The sequence below is a fragment of the Haliotis cracherodii genome, unplaced genomic scaffold (assembly GCF_022045235.1).
Source record: "Haliotis cracherodii isolate W230 unplaced genomic scaffold, xgHalCrac1.p SCAF_2, whole genome shotgun sequence".
In the NCBI taxonomy this organism is placed as follows: Eukaryota; Metazoa; Mollusca; class Gastropoda; order Lepetellida; family Haliotidae; genus Haliotis; species Haliotis cracherodii.
In genome coordinates this window covers 25,783,194-25,808,008 of record NW_027266275.1, presented here as the reverse complement: position 1 = coordinate 25,808,008, position 24,815 = coordinate 25,783,194, and the positions used below count along the sequence as shown (strand labels likewise).

Below are 24,815 nucleotides of genomic sequence, written 5' to 3'. Positions count from 1 at the left end.
CAAGTCTCGTTAATCCGACACTCGTTAATCCGACACTCGGCTTTATCCGACATAAATGATGGGAACCGATTGATTCAGTGCTATTTAGTCCCGTTAATCCGACATTCTCGCACTCCGACTCCGACACACCTAATTTGCAACGAATTACCGAAATCACTCATTAATCAGTCTTGTTAATCCGACACAGTGGTCAGCGTACTCCGTGGTCATCTGCCCGCGAGTACACAACCCCGTGTTTTGACACACACTGGCTGCAGAGATTAACTTAACAATTAACTGGAAAAGCTATTCAAACCTGTATGTATAAAGCTATACAAATGTAGTTTACAAATTGAAGCCAGATAAATGTGCATGAAGCCAGTTTAAAATACGAACAGGTATATAAAACATGGTCGACTAGTATGTAAACAAGAAAGCATGGATGACTTCATTAATATTCAAAGCCTGGCTACTGATATTGGATCGGCAAATGCGATTGGAGCAACGCCACGTGGTATTGCTGTTGGGCAACGCCCCATCCCATGCTACTGTCGACATAACTAATGTGAAATGTCACTTTTTGCCACCAAACACCACATCGCACATTCAGCCACTAGATGCCGGGATCATAAAGAATTTCAAGCTTTATTATAAGAAACAGCAAATGAAATTACACCTCGACAATGTTGACGTCAAGCGAGCAGGGTACTTTGAGAAATGTGCCTTCAAAATGTTAGAAACAGAAAACACTGACAGATTATTTTAAGTAGATGAGCAAGTTGTTAAGACAGTAGCACTTGCATTTACACGAGGAAACGTGTGTCATTGATGTGATAAATTCAGTGAGTAATGTCTCTATTGTTATGTATAAATGGGAAAATTATTATTATTTTTGCACTGTCATTAATTATAAATTAAGGAATGAATGAATAAACAACATAACAATATTAATATTTCGTTTTTAATGATTTTATTACAAGGTACACACGGTTATTATCTATCGCGAAGACGTCCGATTTTCGATCACAAATCACTTAATTTTGTTAATCCGACATACTCGTTAATCCGACACAATCATGTGCAACCAACGATGTCGGATTAACGAGACTTGACTGTATAAAGATAAGAATATTGGTGTAATGTAATACATACAAATCTTTAGATGATGATCAAGTGTCTAGCACCAAAACAGTGATTCAGTACCAACCAGGATTTGTAAATATTTTTTAAAAATAATCATGGCGTCTCCACAAACAATGACTTGGGACCTTGACCTTTTATATTCTCGGGGGCACTTTCTGATGATCCATCATGACCCTTGGATTGCAGGTGAAGTAGATGTACATGTGACTAGGTGAGGTGCTAATTAGGGGTGCTTGAAGGGATGCAGGATATCAATCTGCTGCAGGGAATACTTATAAGAGAAGTATATTGAACATGGTTAGAGCATGTGGTTAGGGAGAAAAGAAACTCGAAAAGCTGCCATTTTGGTTTTGCATCAGGATACTTTATAGCCCAGTTAGTGTAGTAAATATGAGTCTCAGGTGAGTGAGTGAGTGTGTGTGTTGGGGTAATGCTGCTTTGAACAGTATTCCAGTTACAGTAAACTACGGTTATAATGAACACACTTATAACGAACTGACGGATATAACGAAGTTACTTTTTGGTCCCGACTACTTGCTGTAGTCATGCTGTATATGTACTTATAACAAACTACGGTTATAACGAACTAAAATTAGTAGTCCCTTTGAGTTCGTTATAACCGTAGTTTACTGTATATGACAGCGTGTCAGCTTGATGTGGGAGGATGAAAGCCTGAAGTGATACAGGTGTCAGACGTTTACCACTTTGGTGAAACCCATGAGCATGGGTATAGTTCTGACAAACCTAGAAACATTTGGAAGAGAGTGGCTTGTGATAGTCTGGACCAGATAGATCAGTGGTCTGAAAAAGGAGGGATCATTTATTTATCCTGATGACAATCAGCCAAATCAAACACAACCACCTTAAGGCGGCCAGAACCCATGATTGTGGGTTCAAACCAGTTCGCCCTGATTACATTTCCAGGTTTGTCAGCACCATACCAAAGCGCGAGGGCTTCACCAAATTGGTAATTTTCAACCTGCATCACTTGGGGCTTTCTCTCACATCAAGCTGACCTGCTATGGTATCACTGAAGTACTGGTCAAAGCAAATCACTTGCAGTGGTTCTGTGTATGGATCTTCCAGGGAATGACAAAACAAGGAAAGAAAGCAAGACAGGAAGTCTATCCTTTTTAAATGTTTGATTTAAATCATGTTATAACTTTAAACACAAGTGCATTTTCACTTTCTGTATTATTTTTGAGGGCATTAATTATTGAACAATGCACTGGAGACACCTGATTGTAGTTCTAGGAAGGAATAAAGCTGAATTACAGCATTGATTTTTCGCCACAGTCCAAGAGAAATTAAATACTGGGATTCCCAAAATTGGTTACTTGTTGAAAAATCTCATTCACTCATATGTAATAATGTAATGAATCTCTCCAGGCAGATGTCTTCAGATGTGACATGGCTAGTTTATCATTGTGAAGCATACATTTTAACTTTCAATTCCACTCATTAGAAGACCATACATTCCTGAAATGCCAGCATGGGCTTGTTCATTACACATCAATGTGTATCCCTTGGTCGACATGATCAGATTGGCAGATAGTGTCTTGTGAAGGTGGATGCGCCATAATGTAGAGGGCGACCATGGCTGCTGAGTGATGGCTTGTAATTGCCTTTCTCTCCACATCTACTGGAATGTTTGTTCAGTTAAATGAATGTGCATATACCTGTCAGTCACTTTGAGTGACAGCTGAAGCACCTGCACATTACATGTCACACTCAATCATGGAGCCAGACATGTTGTGCTTCTAAGCATACTTCCATGTTGTTTGTTTTCAAAGTCAAATAAGCCAACAGAATTTTATGTTTGTCTTAAGCCAGATCAAATATATTTTTATTATGTAGATTTTCATAATCAATAAGACAAATAAAAGAGGAAAAATATAAAATATAAAAATGGTCGTTTGGTTGATTTTATTTCCTAGATACAGCTTTTTATTAAAGTGAATACAAAAGTTTGTACAACATTATGTTCAAAGTTTGCATTATTTCTGATCAAACGAATAATTATGAATTATTTGATTTTACTTTCTCAAACCTATGGATCTTAAAAGAAATTATATGGCTTTAGAAGTGAATTTTCTGAAGACTTGATCACCAACAAATCAAGATGTTTGTTCCTTCAATCTGTTGTTAGGTAAATTGTTTGTGTTAAGCTTTTGCTGATTTTGGGTGCTGACATAGGTTTTGCTCCTTTGATCATAAGGCAATGGCATGTACATGTTTCATATTCTAATGTCAAAACTGTCACTAAAAATGTTCGTTGAGAATGTTCAATGGGATGTATAAAATATGCAATGTTGAGAAAATAGTATGTGGTTTGCTATGCATTGTATTCACCTAGGCACTCTTATCTATTAACAAGTCAAATTAAAATGTTGCCATAGTTACTTTAGAGATATGCAGGGAAATCACATATGCATTATGGTATCTGATATCTGGTTGATATTTTACCTTTCTAGATGTGTACAGCACCTGTAGGAAAAATCTTATTTGTAAGATATCATAATAATTTCTGTCTCTGTGGTCCTGTGAAGATCCGGGTAGAATAGGCAACCTATATATGCATGAAGAGGCGATGTTGTAAGAGGCGACTATGCTTGTCGTAAGAGGTGACTAATGATCCCAGATCAGGCTCGCTGACATGGTTGATCAATGTCATCGTATCCCAATTGTGTGGATTGATGCTCATGATATCAATCACTGGATTGTCTTGTCCAGACTTGATTATTTACAGACTGCCGTCATATAGGTGGAATATTGTTGAGTGCGGCATTAAACAACAAACAAACAAACAAGCAAATCTTCCTCTATGTTTGTGTGTGTGCTTTTTGATTCTCGGCTTTATAGCGGCAATAGATTGACTTAAAATTTATTACTAAAATATTATTGAAGTACATCTGAGACATGTCAGTTTGAGTTATGGAGTTAACACAAAATCATGAAAAAGAATTCCCGAAACCAGACATTGTTAACACAGTGTTGGACACAACTAATACATCAGATTAATCAGTTCCCATCAATAATAGGTCATAAACAATTATAAAAATGTGACATCTATCAGTGATTCTTGATATGTCTTCATCAGACCTAAAGCCACTGAGATATCAGGTATTATTATCCTATTTTAGATACATGTATGTATTTATATTGTACCCCGGTATGTATTTTTAAATGAAAGGTGTTAAAATCGCTTTAAATGTTTAGGAACACACCTTAAAATGTTAACGATTTGCCGTTGTCATTTAGGGCTCAAAGTCAGAAAAGATTTTTCCAAGTAGGTTGATTTACTGTTTATGTACATGGCTAGACATGATATACGAGGTAATATCACCAGCTTTGTCTGTTACTGTAGGTGTGGTTTCTAATATACTGGAAAGGTATTCTGTGATGTAGATAGCCAGGCTAATCAATCATGGGTATGACACAAGTGCTTGAGGTATGCTAAGCACTGTGATTTTATGTCACTTTGTTGAGAGGTTTGTCTAAGGGTTGGAGCATGGCTAGCTTCGTAGGTTTTATTGATGATCAAGGGCTTGACATTCGTGGTTGTAAGTAGCAGAAGTGCCACCTTGAAATCTCTTTTGCTACCTAAAACCTCAAAGGCGGAAGTATTTGTGATTATGTTCTTATTAATGTTGTTTGATTTTTCAGCAGCACATATAACACAGAAGGAAATTGGAAGCGTGGCTTCCTTTTATACCAATGTACACATTAAGTGACATCAAAGGAACATAGGCTGTGTTGATAGGTAGTTTTTACATCCAGGTTGAAGATCAATCAGTATAAAGTCATTCCATCTACATCATCATAATTAATGTTAAGTATCAATAAATCCATATAGTCACAGTTATTTTGTATTTGAGTTAATATGGAAGAAAATTTCTTCTGTCAACCCATTTCTTTGCTAATTATCAAGAGACGAGTGTCTTTTCACTAAAATTTACTCACTGTGAAATTCAAGTTGAACTGATCAGACTAAATGTAATGTAGAAGAAGCAAGTACTTGTATGTTATATTTGAAACTTGTTTTAGCATGTCAGGAATCTGCTATCATAGTTCTGTAAATGCTAGCTGAGAAAACTTGAATAAGAAATTATTTCTACTTTCAAAAAGGTAAATTTCTATCTCATTGTTTTATGCCTCAACCATGGTCAGCTGACTGTAATTATTTTATGTATTTAGTAACTGTTTGCTCAGTGTAAACTTGCATATGTTATTGATTGTAAGGTAAGATATGTTCAAAGGTATCTATATACATGATAATAATGAAAAAGTAAACTAAAGACTCTCAATTTTGAAAAGTTCAGGAGATAATTTTCAGATAAAAAAATATCTTTGTAATACGCTCAATTTCTATAGGGGTTAATACTGGTACCTTTCTAGATCAAGGTAAGCAAGTGAAACTAATAGTTCAACTAAAACAGGATACACAAACAATAATCTGCCAGTGTGGTCGTCCAAGTCAAGCTTCCCAAACCGATGATGTGTTTATACAGCAATGACAATGCATACAAGAACTACAGCTGGTTCTCCACTTAGAAACAGACCACCATGAACACCAGAATGCTGAAACACAGATCACCCTAGCTATATCTTCACCCTGGGAACAGCCTGGTGACAGTATGGTCATATTAGGTGGCGATCTTGCTGGACCTCAATTTATATGAAATGATGTGGGGGAAAAAAGTTGGACAAGTCTTGGAGGAGGAAACTTGTGGCTTTGTCTTTGCAGGACAAAGACTACATTCCTTTAACAAGGCGAAGAACCCCTGTTTGAATAAGTGGAATATTAGGTGTTTTGCAGGTACTTATTAATCAGTTTTTCCTTCAGTGCTGAAGATGTAGACGACTAAAGGTATAGACTCTCTGAGGATACTATTTATTGCGGTTAAAATCCCATGACATTAATGATGTAGATTTCATCACCAGTATGCACCAGTATGCAAGGTTAGCATAAACTGAGGTAAGTTTAGCCATCCGCCTGCAGAAATTACCGAAATAGACAAGAGTAAGGGAACCTCCTAGCTGTAAATGCTGTGGCTGTAAATGTGGCATTTCAAGCATAACAATATCTGCACGTAATTGATGCTTGTCACATTACACCTCGCACCTGGGCTAGACTGCACACATAAACACACACACATGTGGCAGTCATACCGTAATTGATGCACTCACTGCCACTGGGAATCTTAAACTGAAAATAAATTGTAGCTTGTCAAGTTCAAATAAATACACTGCAATCTCCAAGTTGCTGTGGGGTGACAAGATGTGTGGTGTGTATGTGTATTGCACTGTTGATATGTTGGCATTCCATTCACTCACTGCAGCTTATCAAACTTGCATGTGCTTCATTCAGTGGACTGTATAAGAAGCGTTCTTGGCTCATTCAGTGGACTGTTTAGAAGCATTCTTGGTTCATTCAGTGGACTGTATAAAAAGCGTTCTTGGTTCATTCAGTGGACTATATAAGAAGCGTTCTTGGTTCATTCAGTGGACTGTATAAGAAGCGTTCTTGGTTCACTCAGTGGACTGTTTAGAAGCGTTCTTGGTTCATTCAGTGGACTGTATAGAAGCGTTCTTGGTTCATTCAGTGGACTGTATAGAAGCCTTCTTGGTTCATTCAGTAGACTGTTTAGAAGCGTTCTTGGTTCATTCAGTGGACTGTATAAAAAGCGTTCTTGGTTCATTCAGTGGACTGTATAGAAGCGTTCTTGGTTCATTCAGTGGACTGTATAGAAGCGTTCTTGGTTCATTCAGTGGACTGTAAAGAAGCATTCTTGGTTCATTCAGTGGACTGTATAGAAGCGTTCTTGGTTCCTTCAGTGGACTGTATAAGAAGCGTTCTTGGTTCATTCAGTGGACTGTTTGGAAGGATTCTTGGTTCATTCAGTAGACTGTTTAGAAGCGTTCTTGGTTCATTCAGTGGACTGTATAAAAAGCGTTCTTGGTTCATTCAGTGGACTGTACAGAAGCATTCTTAGTTCATTCTGTGGACTGTATAGAAGCATTCTTGGTTCATTCAGGGGACTGTATAGAAGCGTTCTTGGTTCCTTCAGTGGCCTGTATAAGAAGCCTTCTTGGTTCCTTCAGTGGACTGTATAAGAAGCGTTCTTGGTTCATTCAGTGGACTGTTTAAGAAGCATTCTTGGTTCATTCAGTGGACTGTATAAGAAGCCTTCTTGGTTCCTTCAGTGGACTGTATAGAAGTGTTCTTGGTTCCTTCAGTGGACTGTATAAGAAGGTGATTCTTGGTTCATTCAGTGGACTATATAAGAAGCATTCTTGGTTCATTCAGTGGACTATATAAGAAGCATTCTTGGTTCGCTCAGTGGACTGTATAAGAAGCATTCTTGGTTCGCTCAGTGGACTGTATAAGAAGCGTTCTTGGTTCCTTCAGTGGACTGTATAGAAGCGTTCTTGGTTCATTCAGTGGATGGTATAGAAGCGTTCTTGGTTCATTCAGTGGACTGTATAAGAAGGTGATTCTTGGCTCATTCAGTTGACTGTTTAAGAAGCGTTCTTGGTTCATTCTGTGGACTGTATAAAAAGCGTTCTTGGTTCATTCAGTGGACTGTATAAGAAGGTGATTCTTGGTTCATTCAGTGGACTGTAAAGAAGCATTCTTGGTTCATTCAGTGGACTGTATAGAAGCGTTCTTGGTTCCTTCAGTGGACTGTATAAGAAGCGTTCTTGGTTCATTCAGTGGACTGTATAAGAAGGTGATTCTTGGTTCATTCAGTGGATTGTTAAGAAGCATTCTTGGTTCATTCAGTGGACTGTATAGAAGCGTTCTTGGTTCCTTCAGTGGACTGTATAGAAGCATTCTTGGTTCATTCAGTGGACTGTATAGAGGCATTCTTGGTTCATTCAGTGGACTGTATAAGAAGCCTTCTTGGTTCATTCAGTGGACTGTATAAGAAGCATTCTTGGTTCACTCAGTGATCTGTTGGAACTGTTCTGGAATATAGAATAACATACTGATTGTTAACAGAAGTTTTTGTAACTAGGAAAGGGGAGGTTGGGTTGCCCTTGTAGTTAAAAGGTCTGCATGAAACCATGTAAGCATTGAGTCTATTTATCTTCGTTATACGAGGAAGGCTTCCATGAACATCCGGGATAGGATTGGCCTCCAGCAAACCCATCTTTGTCCTGAAAGGCATCTAACAGGATCAAGTAGTGATACTTGCCGACTTGGTTGATACATGTCATCGTATCCCAATCATGTAGCTCGATGCTAGTAATATCAATCACTGGTTTGTCTGGTCCAGACTGGATTATTTACAGACTGCCGTCATATAGCTTGAATATTGCTGAGTGCAGTGTCAAACAACAAACGACCAAACAACCAAACCACACCTGTTTTTATGTTTCAATCAATGCTGGTCATATATGGAGTGAGTTAATGGATTGATCATGGTTACACCTGGTACCTAGGTTGATTGCATGTGACACCCAATCATTGCTTATAATATCAACCACTGGATTGCCTGTTCCAGACTTAGTTATTTACATGATACCATCACTCAGCTGTTATATGCCTGAATTCTTGTTCCATAACACAGTAAGTGTGTTAAATGTTTTGAGAATTAGGGATTGTGAAGTTATGGGATTGAATGCGGTACATCTTGTGAGTCTTTGTCTGCTGTGGAAGGAGATAAGCATGTGTGTGTATGTTTAGACAAGTCGCTTGATCCCGTTTCCACAGGTATCCCCTTCCATGTCTTTCATCTTGCCAGAAGTGTATTCCAAAGACTTTATCACCAGCAAATCAAGTTGCTTGTGCCTTCAGTCTTGTTGGTTGTTAGATAATGTGTTCAAGACTTGAACATTGAACAATGGAGAACTGTAAGAATTCACTTAAATCTTTGATGCCAAGACATGTTTATCATGGTATATTCAGATATGGGTATCATGATCATACATGTGATGTGCATCACATGATATCAAGATACATATGCATGCATCACATGATATCAAGATATATGCATCACACGATATCAAGATACATGTATCACATGATATCAAGATACATGTATCACATGATATCAAGATATATGCATCACATGATATCAAGATACATGTATCACATTATATTAAAGTATATGGATCCCATGATATCAAGATATATGCATCACATGATATCAAGATACATGTATCACATGATATCAAGATATATGCATCACATGATATCAAGATATATGAATCACATGATATCAAGATATATGAATCACATGATATCAAGATACATGTATCACATGATATCAAGATACATGTATCACATGATATCAAGATACATGTATCACATGATATCAAGATATATGCATCACATGATATCAAGATACATGTATCACATGATATCAAAGTATATGGATCCCATGATATCAAGATATATGAATCACATGATATCAGGATACATGTATCACATGATATCAAGATATATGCATCACATGATATCAAGATATATGAATCACATGATATCAAGATACATGTATCACATGATATCAAGATATATGAATCACATGATATCAAGATATATGCATCACATGATATCAAGATACATGTATCACATGATATCAAGATATATGAATCACATGATATCAAGATATATGAATCACATGATATCAAGATACATGTATCACATGATATCAAGATACATGTATCACATGATATCAAGATACATGTATCACATGATATCAAAGTATATGGATCCCATGATATCAAGATATATGAATCACATGATATCAGGATACATGTATCACATGATATCAAGATATATGCATCACATGATATCAAGATATATGAATCACATGATATCAAGATACATGTATCACATGATATCAAGATATATGAATCGCATGATATCAAGATATATGCATCACATGATATCAAGATACATGTATCACATGATATCAAGATATATGCATCACATGATATCAAGATACATATGCATGCATCACATGATACCAAGACACATGCTTCACATGATATCAAAGTATATGGATCACATGATATCAAGATACATGTATCACATAATATCAAGACACACGCTTCACATGATATCAAAGTATATGGATCACATGATATCAAGATACATGCATCACATGATATCAAGATACTTGCATATCATGATATCAAGATATATGCATCACATGATATCAAGATATATGCATCACATGATATCCAGATACATGCATCACATGATATCAAATTATGTGCATCACAGGCTTCTAAGACATATGCATTATCAACAATTGTTTTATGTCAGTATCATGTACAGAGCCATGCAGTATCAATGGTGAAGCCATGGTGTTGAATTCATTCTGAATCTCAATCCGGGGTTCTTTTGACTCCATGGGTCTCTAGTTGTTTAAAAGTGTGAGTGTCAAATCGATCATGTCAACACAGAGGTCAGTTTTAGTGTCTGTTATGGTGAACTGTATCATGACTTCTATGTGATTTGATCTACATTAACATTGTGGTAGCCCTTACTTATTCAACATTAAGGGGCGGTCGAGTAGCCTAATGGTTAAAGCGTTCGCACATCATGCCGAAGACCCGGGTTCGATTCCCGACATGGTTACAATGTGTGAAGCCAATTTCTTGTGTCCCCTGCCGTGATATTGCTGGAATATTGCTAAAAGCGGTGTTAAACCTCACTCATTCACTCACTATTCTACATTAAAGAATTGCAATCATAAACATAAGTCTTCATGGATGTATTACTCTGAAGGGATTTAGTTCATTTGATCCTATTTGTGACATAAATATTGTTGTCAGCATTTTAACCGTTCCTGCAGACATGATAGACAGAGATTCTGCTTCCCAAGACTGTGGTTGTAAAATGGAAATCAAATCTGATGTAGAAATTCATTAGTGGGGAAGTTGATAATACAAGTGTGTCACATTACAATCAATGACGTGTCAAGATTGGTTAATTGTGACCAAGGTCTGATTTGATTGGTAGGTTGTTGTAAAGCTGTTAACTGATTGGCTAATCACATGTCAGATACCGAAGTTGTCAGGATTAATGACCCACACCTTTAATAAAAGGCTCTGTGTTCTTAATGTTCAAGCAGTTATTAAATGGTGTGGATTTATGTAGCTTGTCAATCAGGATTCCCGTTCTTTCTTTGTGCACAGTGATGTGGAGAGAAGACTGTCCTGGAAGATGGACTATATGCTAGATTTGGCACCATTGTGGTGATAATGTGTCTCGTGCTGTGTTTAACTGAGTCGTGATTTGACAGTGAAGAATTACCTGACACAGCAGGTTTTTAGATTTACACAAACAAAGTCACAATGTTTAAATTAACTAGAGAAACTTCGCTTTGATTAAGGTATGGCAGGATATTTTTAATTTTAAAGCAGAATACTATAAACTTTTTAACCCAAACCATGACTTAAATTTCACTTTAATTTTATGTTTCATATGGTTGTTTGAACCAATTATTATATGTGAGCGAGTTTGGTTCTCACCACTTTTAGCAATATTCCAGCAATATCAGGACAGAGGATGCCTGAAATGTGCTTCACACGTTGTACACATTTAGGGAACTGAACCTGGGTGTTTGGTGTGCTGACCACTAGGCTAACCTCCCACCAAGTACATGCAGTTGCAATCAACATACTGTAAACAATTATCTTAATAAAATTATAATAAAAAGGAACCCAGAGCCTCTCTTCATTTTTAGATACTGATACTGCAGTAATCTAGACTTGCTAATCATTATAGACTTGCATAGACTGTATTGGATATATTTGTATCAGGGTCTGTATGACAGACTAGGTAAACAGATTTAAGATATTTTTCTTAAAGTTTGAAAAAAAAGCATTGAAGTTTTTCTCAACAATTAGTTTCACATTTGATTTCTAAATCTTTACAAAAGTGTGAAAATGAAATGTCAAATTTTGGTTTCAGTTGTCAGTGTATTGACTGTACTGATGTTTCGTAAATGATGTCACATTTAATAGTTCTATATCAGTCATGTCCTACACAGCATTTAAGCTTTTTGTTTGTTCCGAGATGAGAAAGAGTTCATCGTGTTCGATGAAAACAGACAAGAATATTTGCTGATCCCCTATCCAAACCCTGTTAACCATCATGTGAACCGATGGACAACCTTCTGTAAGCCCTGTGACCTGCCCCCTGCAAGTATGAGTTAATATTTTATGAGTAATTCATTGTATTGTATGCCAAGATATAAGACCGTGTCATCGCTGTGTTCATGGTGTGTTTGTCCAAACATCTTCTCAGCTGGAGCGTATTGTCTCACACAACTGTTCTGCTGGGGTAGTACCGGCACTGGTCTCCGACTCAGCTGTTTTCTGTCTCCAGAAGGCCGATTCTCCATCATTCATACAGACCTGCAGATGTTCAGCTGCTTTTTCCTCCCCTGTTTTTGAACAAAATCAATGGAAAATGACTCCAGAAAAGCCACAGCTTTGTCAACCTGACATTTGATCACCACTTTGATTTGTTTTCAATATCTTATATATTTTTTTTAGTTAAAAAAATTGTTTCTGCTTATCGAGTTTTTGCTCTCATGATTCCAATTGCATCATGTCAGGCCCCGTTGCCTGAAGTAGGTATACATCAGGCATAACTACAGTCGAGTGACTTCTAAATGCTCAAGTCTTAAATTGTTAGGGTTTGGTTCCTTGTGAAGTGTCTGATGAGATTAGGGTAAATCTGATGGAGAACCAAGTACTTCCAGATGTTATCTTCAGTGTAACCCTGTTACAGACATGGTGTTTTTCTGGGGACATGCTTCATGTGTATAACCTGCATGAACAGTTTTTTTTTCTTTTCGTTTTTATGGCTGTTTGTGAAAAAGAAATTAAGTATTTTCTGTTTGTTGTGTTGAAGGGTTTGAAATTTAGGTCCCCAGTACCGTGGATGAAAATGGACCAGAGGAAGGTCAATATTAGCTTGGTTGAACTGTTCATCAGTACATGTAAGATTTGACAGGACCAACAAAATATGGATTGCTTCAAGGAGGCCAAGTAAAGGATACTTTACTGAGCCTTTTTACGTTTTTACACCAAAGATAAATTTCTGGTTTGATTAAAGCTGGATAACATAAATGAGTTGTACATTTCCAGGAATTCATGAAATGTATGCCACACTCAGGAATGTTGCATTATAAATGTTTTATCAATCTGCTCCAACTTTTTCTGTGGGAAAATGTTTTCCTGAAAATGCTGCTTGCTACTTCCGGCTGAATACTGCTGACTGCAGGGGGACTTGAACATGCTGCTGTAGTCTCCTGGTCTACACTAGTCAGCTAAATGGAGTCAGTATATTGTGTATGAGTGGGTATCCATATTGAAACTGCAGGTATCTTATTGAGCTAGTACTTTAAAACCGACATTAGTCCTGACTACTAGTACTACAGCCATATCCTGTTGTAACCCACTGTAACCTACAGCCATATCCTGTTGTAACCTGCTGTATCCTACAGTCATATCCTGTTGTAACCTGCTGTATCCTACAGCCATATCCTGTTGTAACCTGCTGTAACCTACAGCCATATCCTGTTGTAACCTGCTGTAACCTACAGCCATATCCTGTTGTAACCCACTGTAACCTACAGCCATATCCTGTTGTAACCTGCTGTAACCTACAGCCATATCCTGTTGTAACCCACTGTAACCTACAGCCATATCCTGTTGTAACCTGATGTAACCTACAGCCATATCCTGTTGTAACCCACTGTAACCTACAGCCATATCCTGTTGTAACCCACTGTAACCTACAGCCATATCCTGTTGTAACCTGCTGTAACCTACAGCCATATCCTGTTGTAACCTGCTGTAACCTACAGCCATATCCTGTTTTAACCCACTGTAACCTACAGCCATATCTTGTTGTAACCTGCTGTAACCTACAGCCATATCCTGTTGTAACCTGCTGTAACCTACAGCCATATTCTGTTGTAACCTGATAAAACCTACAGCCATATTCTGTTGTAACCTGATGTAACCTACAGCCATATTCTGTTGTAACCTGATAAAACCTACAGCCATATTCTGTTGTAACCTGATGTAACCTACAGCCATATCCTGTGTTACATGTTAATTTATCTTGTAACCTGCTGTAACTTACAGCCATATCCTCTGTAACCTGCTGTTCCTTACAGGCATATCCTCTCTAACCTGCTGTTCCTTACAGGCATATCCTCTGTAACCTGTTACTTTATCCTACTGTGACCTGCTGTGACCTACTGCCCTATCCCCTGTCTCCTGCCACTTATGGCTGTAACAACTGACTGTGATGCTGCAATAGTCTGTCTTACAGACCCTGATACAAATATATATCAAATACAGCCCATGCAAGTCTTTAATGTTTGGCAAGTCTAGATCACTGCAGTATCAGGAAATGAAGAGAGTGACTGGGCTCCTTTTTATCATATTTGTATTAACATAACTGAACAACTGTTTTTTCTGTACGATATGTTCATTTCAGAGACTAGTTGTTAGTCTAATGCTGCAAGAATAGATGCAGAAAGCCTGTGGACCAGGCTCACAGCTTGGGCCTAATGTTCAGTGGTAAAGCATTAATATTTCACAGTTTGTCTCTGAAATCACGGCTGGAGTAATACATTCCCACGCGGTGTACCTTACATGTTTGATGAGGGTGTTTTTTGTTGCACGGGACATAAAAAAATGTTGTGTGTTTCCAAATAGCAGATATAGGACTGTCTCAGAAAGGGGAGAAATGAGGTGCAGAAACTTGCGGATGACTCATATCTATAATTGGAGGGGGATGCGGGGATTGTTTCAACAGAGCACAGTTTCTCACGTTTCTGTTGAATTCTGCTTTCGAGTTATATTAGGTATTTTGGTTCAGTCACAGCAACTGAAGGTGAGGTACTTTTCAATTTCTGTAAATAAAGACACGAGAAAGTTGTTTAACTGTGAGGGAAGATATTTAACAATTATCTAAAATGTTGTATGATCATTCATTTCTGATTGTTTGTGTTATGTTCTGTCAGTAGAAAGTTATAAGGATAGACAATAAGCATATTTCAGTTTGAATAAGTCGTCTCAGCAAAACAGACTCTGATCAGCAAGACTAATGGGCCCCATCTTGGAGGATTTGTGGGGATGACTATGTTTAAGAGAACACAATGATAGTTCCGAAACACAATTTCTATTCTTTTCTTGTCAAATAAAACTAAAACACTTTAAACTCTATTTTTCTTGTGGCTTATCAAAATTCCCCCCAATCAACCCAGTTTCTTCTCTTTGTATATTTACATCTGTGTGTGTGTGTGTTTGTGGGGGGGGGGGGGTACAGTGTACGTCCAGGACAGTGACAAATCACTTCCTTGTCCCAGTGTCACAACAGGTTAGTTCATTCGTTTTCTTGTGATGCCATATTTTCATGAACTATTGTTAGGTTGCTTGGTTGATCCCATTGTCTTTAAGGTACAGTGCATGATATGTTTGTTTGTTAGTGTGTTTGTTTATTGTTTAGAGTCCCAAGCAGCAGTATTCTAGCTATATGACGCTGTCTGAAAATAATTGATTCTGGACCAGACAGTGCAGTGATCATCGATTTGGGCAGGTGGGATGTGATAAATAACGTCAGCAAGCCTAACCATCCTATCCCGTTAGTCACCTCTTACGGCAAACATTGGCTGTTGAAGACCTATTCTAACCCGGATCCCATGAGATGTAGAACATTATCTCCCTTGTCATCAGTCACAGCAAAACCACATAACATGTTGTCGGGGACACGGGTGGCCCAGTCGTCTAAGGTGCCGCTATTTGCTGTGCTGAGTCGGTCCCTTGGTCATGCCAGAAACCTATAATTGTGGGTTCGAATCCCAGTTCACCTCGATTATGTTACTAGGTTTGTCAGCGCCATACCCATGCTCGTGGGTTTCACCAAAGTGGTAAATGTCTGATACCTGCATCACTTCGGGCTTTCCTCCCACATTAAGCTGACATGCAGTGATATAACTGGAATACTGTTAAAAGCGGCGTTAAACCAAACTACCTCACTCACTTTAACATGTTGTCTAAATTCACTGCTAGTTGTCGTGCAGAGTTATGCCCCTTTATCATGCCAGGATGGGGGATTCATGGACTTGAATTATAGATTATGATCCTTAGTTATGATGCCCATGCTTGTCACAAGTTTGACCAAGGCAGGAAACACCTGCAACCTGCATCTATTTGTGCTTTCTTCCAATACTAGGCTGAAATGCTGTGATATGACTGGAATAGTGTTTGAAACAGCATTAAACTTGCAAAGCATCTTCAAGTTTCAAATTCCCTCCTTTTTGAGAAAGTGACTAGCTGGTCAGCTGATGATCATCTATTTGACGTATTACGTATATCCTGCTGGTTAGGAAGCCATTTCCTTCTTGTGGTGAATCCTTCGGTGATATTTGAACGTCACCTTCCTGATGTCATCATTTCATCTGTGGTTTACATCCTGATTCTCACATCAGCTGTTGGCTGTCCATTTCATATCATCTGTACTGGTTGTTATCTATTTGTTTACTTCAGCCTTAATGTGGGATATCCTTGTTTGGAAGTCATTAGGCTTAAAGGGAATCCTTGATGTCGTCATTGTTAATTTCCTTATATGAATGTTTTTTTTCTGTCCATTTTGTCATTAAATTATACATGTTTCTGTCAAATTATACTTGTTAAAGTTCAGGAAAGTGGAACATGTTTGAAAGTTACGTATTGATCAGGTATCTTCCATATTGTCATAGACCAAGGAAGCACCATTACAGGCACATATGATGCCTCACAGGACAAACAAGCAGCTGTATTAACAGTAGCAATGAATATGTGTGTGTAGGTGTATAGATATATACAAAGTTGCCTCCCTTAGCTGTGCCAGGATCGTGTGGTCATGGGTTTGAAATATGATTGTGTTTTAATTGTTTATTCAACAGTGTTGGCCAACCTAATTCTGAAACATATTGTAAAACGTGTTGCTGAGAAAATGTTTGTGTAAGTGAGTCTCTCAGTGTCAATGACTGCAGTCTATATGACATGTCAGTTTGACTAAACAACATTATCATAGCTAAATAATATGATTACTTGTAAATGATTAATAGGTTACAATGTATGTGGGAAATATTTGACCTTTTAACCAAATATGGTAATCTGGATTTTTCCAATCCAATTTGACGTGAATAGTATTGAATACATGTTGCACATGCTCAAAGGATGGTTACTGGAGGCCAGATCAGCGGTGACTGCCAGGGTCGGAGTGAAGATCCTCCTGCTCATTGACGTCATGGGGCCAGAGTATTAAATTATGACATGTTATGGATAACTGTACGTATATGAGGGAGGCCTCTTCCTGAAAATGTCATCTGACTTGTCACTTAGAAGGTCAGACATATCGGAGAAGTCGACATTAACATTGTCTGCAAGTTATGGTAATTTTTAGTGATAGATTTATGATTTGGGACATAAAGGTTTTTGGCTTGTGGTTTTTACTTTTCAGAAGATTATTTGGTTCATGAATTAGTATTTCGAAGTAATTAGGGTATGATTTTTATGGTTACAGAAAACAGTATGTGCAGGAACAGTGGGGTTCAAATTTTCCTGGAATAATTCCTTCTTGGGTGCTGATAACAGTCAGTCCAGATGTGCGTAAATAAATGATTGATACTCATTTTATCTTTTCTTATTATGGAGGGGTACAGAAATCCCAGTGGTTGCAGGTGTTGCAATTTGATGCACTGAGTTACTTCCCTTTGTCATGCCAGGATCATATGGGTTTCCATCCTGGATATAATCCTGTTATGATTCTTGGTTTATCAACAGTACACTGTCAAGGATCTGCATCACTAGTCTTTCCTTCCGAATTGAATGGTCATATTGTGTAACAAATATGCTGTTCAAACAGGTATTAAACCAAACTCACTCACTCATTCTTCACAGGATGAAAATGTTGAAGGCTGATCCTGCTGCAGATTGTCTTTGAGGGCTGTAAGGATGCAATGATGCAGCATTGATCATGAGATGGTATGCATCTGTACATACAGACAGAAGTAAGGTTCACATGGTGTATGGACAGAAACACCTGAAGCTATGTACCTGACCAAGTAGATGAGGAAACCTGTTGTATGTGTTATACTGGGATGTGTGATGACATGAGCAGCTTCTGTGGTTGCACCCATTACCTGCATGGATGTCTGCTCACTTACTAACTTACTGACTGTTGCAACTTTTATTGATCTATTGGGGGATGAAAGATGGTAGCCATGGCATCTTAAGTATATCATACATAATACATGGGATCATCTCAAGTAGGCAGATGGAAAAAACTGATCTGATTTGTAGACATTGCAGATGTAAGTGCTTTAACAGTGTATTTCAAGTCTATATGTCACTGATGTGAACCAGTGCAGCTGCGACTCACAGATGAATTGTCACAGTCACAGATGTGACATTTGTGTCAAGACTCAAGTGAATAATACCCTTGTGCTTACAACAAGTGTGAATGTTAGTTGTGCTGGAACTTTCTTTTACTGTGATGTCACTTTATCAGTCTGCAATGTTAATCACTTGTCCAATGCAATGTCTTGTAAATTCTGTTCGGTCTTAAAGGTTCAGTGTTTAAAGCCTAATAATAACATCAAAATCTACAGAAAGTGATGTTTATAGCCTCATAGGGCTCGTAGACTCAAAATTCTTTAGCACAGATTTCTATATTCTAACTGGGATTCAGGATATCACAACTCTGTTTTGACATCATCATTTAAATGCTGCAATATTTTATGATTAAGAAAAAATATAGAAATATTCAAGTTTATCCATTTGCTTAAACCAAAACACACTAACACATGGAAAGTTGTTTTCTTAGATAATATGTTTGTATCTAATGGGGCCTCATCATGTGAATGTCTTCGCTGTGAGACTACAACCATCAACTTGTGGATGAGGACAACATCCAGTCCAACATCTAACATGTGTCGGCCATCATCCTAGAGCTGATCAAACAGAACATGACAAATTAAGGGCGTCCATTTCATGTTGACAGATGCAGTGACTAAATCCAAGAGAAGGAAGTGGGAAGTGTGTGTGACAGATGTAGGATGTAGATAACACATGTAATCCACACCCAGCCAGATCATCTCTCCCTCAAATGTCAGCTGGAATAAGCATACTCAGTGTATATATCTTTTTATGACATGGTTATTCTCATGATAATAAATCTGTCTGTCCGAATGTAATATCAATTGGTCTTTGTGCCACTGCACAAATTTCACAGTTTACTACTGAAGCAGGGAGCCCATGGGTATTCCAGGGTAGAATAGGTGTAACAGCAACCTTTGCTGGTTGTAAAAGGGGACCAAGTGGATCACAATATCGATCACTGGTTTGTCTGAAATATGGATCACTGGTTTATTTACAGGCTCGAATATTGCTTAGTGCAGTGTAATAAACAAACAAACTGAAGCAAGTAAAAATTTATTTATGTGGGTTTAGTTGGTTATCAACAATAGTGTGTGAGTTGTACGGATGGGTATTGGAGGTTTAAAGTGTATCACAATATTTTGTAATGCACAAGACTGTAATGTGATATGTGTGATGATATATTGTATAATTGTAAGTTTTGAATACAGAAAAATCTGAAACATCAATGTATGGATAGAAGTTCACAAATAGAACAAAAAAGCATGCTGGTACAACAAAATTTAAAAAAAAATATGCAGCCATCTTGGGTCCCTGGATGCATGCTGCGGGGCAGCGAAGGTATTTGGCAAGTGTATAACTTTAAACATGGGATAGAAGTCGCTATTTCAAATCACCCGATACACTGAGCAAGAATTAAGAATCAAGAATTTTTATTGTACAGAACACCCTCATAGGGCAGGGTACAAACTATCTACATATGGAATAAATATAACTATCAACATGAAAGGTAGATATACATAATGTACATTATACATATAAATATTGCATATTATTTTCATTCATAGTGTATAAACATTTTAATATATATATATCATGAGGTAGCTGGCAGCGTGTACTTTAATGATGTTTATACTGTATTGATAAGACATAATAATCATAAGGTCATATCTAGATGTTGTCTATAAGAGAGGTTCTTTTAATAAACATGTCGGAGATAATTTGTGAAACATGTTTTGCTTTTTCAGGACAGGGGTTCAGGATATTTGCTAAGATTTTATTATCATTTTGGCAGTTTTGTAATTCTAGTGTTTGAAGAAGTATCTGCCTTTCATTCTGATAATTTGGACAGTACAAAAGGAAGTGTTTTTCATCTTCTATCTTATTTAGGTTACATAATTTACATATTCTCTGGTCGACAGGTGTGTTAGTGTATCGGCCTCTTTCAATCTCCAGATTATGGCAACTGAGTCTTAATTTGGTTGCTGAGCATGAAAACATTATATTGTGATACGTATCGAGGAAAGAATGAACCTCAATTTACCGATATTACGGTAATACCACGCACCCTTAGTGAGTTGTGAAGGTGTTGGAGGGACATACACGGATATCAATAAGTCTTACAGGATCTACAGTGGCAACACAGAATGGGGTACTTGTTACTTAAGGATGATTGGACAAAGGTGTTTGGATTACAATGAATTATCTAATTGCTAGTTACACCATGATTGCCAGATATTGATCAGTCCTCTCCCACCCACTGGGATTCTACACCAGCTAGTGCTGTGGTCAAGGCTAGAGCAAGCCACCCTGCTGGGTGCTAACATTCCATCTCATCACATTCAGCTGAGGGCCTCAGCCAGGGTTTGTCCATGCAGCCCTGCAGGAAGCTTACACACTGTCCAACCAACCTTATCTGGGTTTCTCTGCACATCCACCTTGACAGGACCTGACAACGCTGCAGGAAGCTTACAAAATGTCCAACCAACCTTATCTGGGTTTCTCTGCACATCCACCTTGGCAGGATCTGACAAAACTGCAGGAAGCTTACACACTGTCCAACCAACCTTATCTGGGTTTTTCTGCACATCCACCTTGGCAGAATCTGACAACACTGCAGGAAGCTTACATGATGTTTGAATATCGAAATGCATATATGTTTTTCAACTTATGAGCCTGGATTTCAGCCAAGGTGGAATCTGACAATCCTGCTGCAATAAAAAGTAACACTATGTCAAACCTGGTAGAATCTGATAATCCTGTTGGGAGCCAACACAATGTCTGACCAAATTCTTCTGGGTGTTTCTCTGCTTTGGAAATTGAGTAGAATAGTGACTGGGAGTTTACATGTTTTTGTCTTCAGTGTTAAATTCAAGGGGTTCCAGGGACCCTGAGGTCTTCTCGCTTGGTATTTGAATCTGGAGACTCAATGAATCTCTAACTACAATGTATCAACATTAGGGTGATGACAAAGATCTCTTGACTTTCCCACTTAGTTTCAAACACTGTATCTTACCAAATTAATCACAGGGTTTCTCTGCTAATGAGGTAGTGTAGAATCAGACAATTGGACCAAGGCCATCTGGAGGTACCCCATCAGGGAACAGGGAATATGACCGGATACTGTAGGCATACTGAGTGGTCAAGAATGGACCTAGGTACATCAGAGAACACCTGGACATATGACCTTATACTGTAGTTATACCAAGTAGTTAAATAGTGGACCTAGGTACTTTAGGGAACAGGGAATATGACCGTATACTGCAGGCATACCCAGTGGTCAAGAGTGGACCTAGGTATGGCTGGATACTGTAGGTATACTGTGTAGTCAAGAATGGACCTTGGTACATCAGTGAACAGGGAATATGACCGTATACTGTTGGTATACATAGTGGTCAAGAATGGACCTAGGTACATCAGGGAACAGGGAATATGAATGTATACTGTAGGTATACCAAGTGGTCAAGAATGGACCTTGGTACATAAGGGAAGAGGGAATACGACTGTAGACTGTAGGTATACCAAGTGGTCAAGAATGGACCTAGGTACATCAGGGAACAGGGAATATGACCGTTTTCTGAAGGTATGCCCACTGGTCAGGAACTCACTCTACACCTGCTGTAGCTTAAAGTGTGTTTAATGTGTAGGATCTGGAGGTTTTACACCCAGGAGGGAGGTAGACACCCATAATGACTGACCATTGTATATACAAGCAGCAGTGTAGAAGCATATATAAATCCACAACATTATAACCTGGAGATGGGTCATTTGGTTTACACAGTACAAGAGTCAGTGAGGCACATGCCATATGCATCCATTGTATCTCACAATGAGTGGAGTGTTTGACTTAGCTGTTTGGTTACAGGAATACAGGGTTATTGTGTCCAATGTAAGGATGGTTTCATGACCATGTGGAGAAGGGAAATGAATGAAAGTAATGTGGCCTCTAGTCCTGCACCATGACCGTGGAATATATTTATTTTATGAAAAAAAAATAATCTAGAAATGCATACAAAAGCAATTCTAGCCAGCTCAAGCTAGCATAGGGAATTTTTTTTTATTTTTAGTCAAGAAGGATATTGTGTAGTATAAGATTTCAGAGACTAAATATTAGTCTATGTGACCTCATTTACTTATCAATACACATGGTTAAATGTCCACCTGTGGCATGGAAGATTTAATGTTGTCTTGTTCATACACAATTGTAGCTTTGTACAATCTTTCAATTGTTTTAATTGCTTAAAATTTAGATGTTAGGAAAAGATTTGGATTAAGATCAGTCTGTTAAAAGTTGTTCTTTTGATGAACTCAGGTTGTGGGAACACATTTATGGCACTGATACTGTAGAATTAGGTCTGAACCAGGGGAAAGTGTGAAACGTACCATTCAACCATTGTGCCCCTGACCCGTGAAGATCAGGGGTAGAATCGGTCTTCAGCAACCCATGCCTGCCGTAAAAAGCAACTATTCTTGTAAGAGAGAATTAACGTGATCGGGTGGTCAGACTCGCTGACTTGGTTGATGCATGTCATCGTATTCCAATTGTGTGGATTGATGCTCATGATGTCAATCACTAGATTGTCTGGTCCAGACTCGATTATTTACAGACCGCTGTCATTTAAACTAGAATAATTCAGAGTGCTGCATTAAACAACAAACAAACAAACATACATTGTGCCCCTACTTCCACCAAGTCCTGATGTCCAATTTGTTCAATCTAATTTGTATCTACAAGTTTAATAAACAAAAGAAATAACCTTTGTGTTGCAGTCCTAACCTGCGGCACATCGATTTATGCTTGAAGACATGCGAGTGTAAGGCCATCCCATGTTCACTGTGCATTACTCTGAACATTATTTCCTCACAATGCAAACATAAATAAGTTTTTTTCTGCATTACACAGGAATGTTTACCTAAAATCTTAACAGGTTTGTTCAGATATAAATTTAGCTTTCTGTAGCCAAGCACATATGTAGACAAACACAAGTAAGTGAAATGTACCGCATATCATGTCTCTGTCAATGTTTAATGACAAGCACATTTTGTGGAGCACAGTCGGCCATGTCTGACGGCCATGTTTACATCTATCTGGTTGTAATACACATGTCTTCTTTTGTTCACTGTTTGAAGATAAACAACAAAGAAGCATTAAGATTGGGTTGTTTAAAGTTTGTAAGTTTCAGAACAAGATTAATCTCCTCGGGGAAACTGGGTTTCTTCTGAGTCTGAAGTTGTGTGCTAATTAATACAGAGTGAGGGATGTCATGGCAACTTTTCATAACAACAAGAAATAAAACCAGTGTCTGTGATAATAAGAGGGAAGTGATGTGTTTCACAAGAAGTAAAAATTAATTACTTCAAGGAAGTTGTGTTTCTGCAAGTGTTCAATTTAAGAAACTTGGTGTCAGAATCAGTGACAAATGAAGGATTGGCCTAACATGTTTAGAAATAGACATACCTCATAGCCAACTGAGTACAATGTGTCACATCAAAAATGGACTTTAAAAAATATGTGCAATAGCTGTTTGACATGTTTCATATTGCTAGGTCACGTACAACCACAGGCATTCCTTGACACTGAGCTATCCCCACAATCCTGGCTTTGTAACCAGATTTGTCATGGTTGAATGGCTCTGAAAACGACATTCATTACACCCAACCTTTGAAGAGTTACCAGTGGTTGTCGGCTTTTGTAAGCCATTGTCATTGCCTCCAACCTCTGCTACAGTTTATCAGCTGATCACCGTTGGCTGCTCCGCTCACGCACTTACCACCAGGGAAGAGCCTGTGTGTTTTCCATGACAGGGAGGTCATGCAAGGATGATGGACATGTCATATTATCTGTCATGTTGCTTGTGACTTGGACTTCTTGACTATGCAAGATGGTTTTTGTGTACAGTATACTGACTTGAGTCCACATGGAGAAAGTGTTAGGGTCATTGGGTTTGAATCTGTTTTGAGTGTTGATCTGTGTGGTATGTGATTTGGGTTTATGTGGAGCTTATGGAAAAATATGAACATTTATTGATTTATTTTTGAGTTTTAAAAGAACAACTTTTAGTTATAAACAAAATTATAAATTATTATTGATTCTGTAAACCTGCTCTGACATAGCTATTTATAAATAAATGGTATATTTACAGATTTAAAACTAATTTTAAAGGTATATCAAAATATTAATATGAACTGAATGGAGGTATTTACTAATGTAAAAAAAAAAAATGTCTCATGTTTTATGACACTAATTAACTGATTGTTACTTTGTTCATTAAGTCAACTTGAGT

General features: G+C 37.9%; 1 protein-coding gene across 11 annotated transcripts in view; it reads left to right on the top strand.

Annotated features, from left to right (window-relative positions):
* Positions 1-24,815, top strand: part of LOC139467890 (rap guanine nucleotide exchange factor 6-like) — a 172,936-nt gene that overhangs the window by 63,676 nt on the left and 84,445 nt on the right. The gene's annotated exons all lie outside the window — the stretch shown is intronic.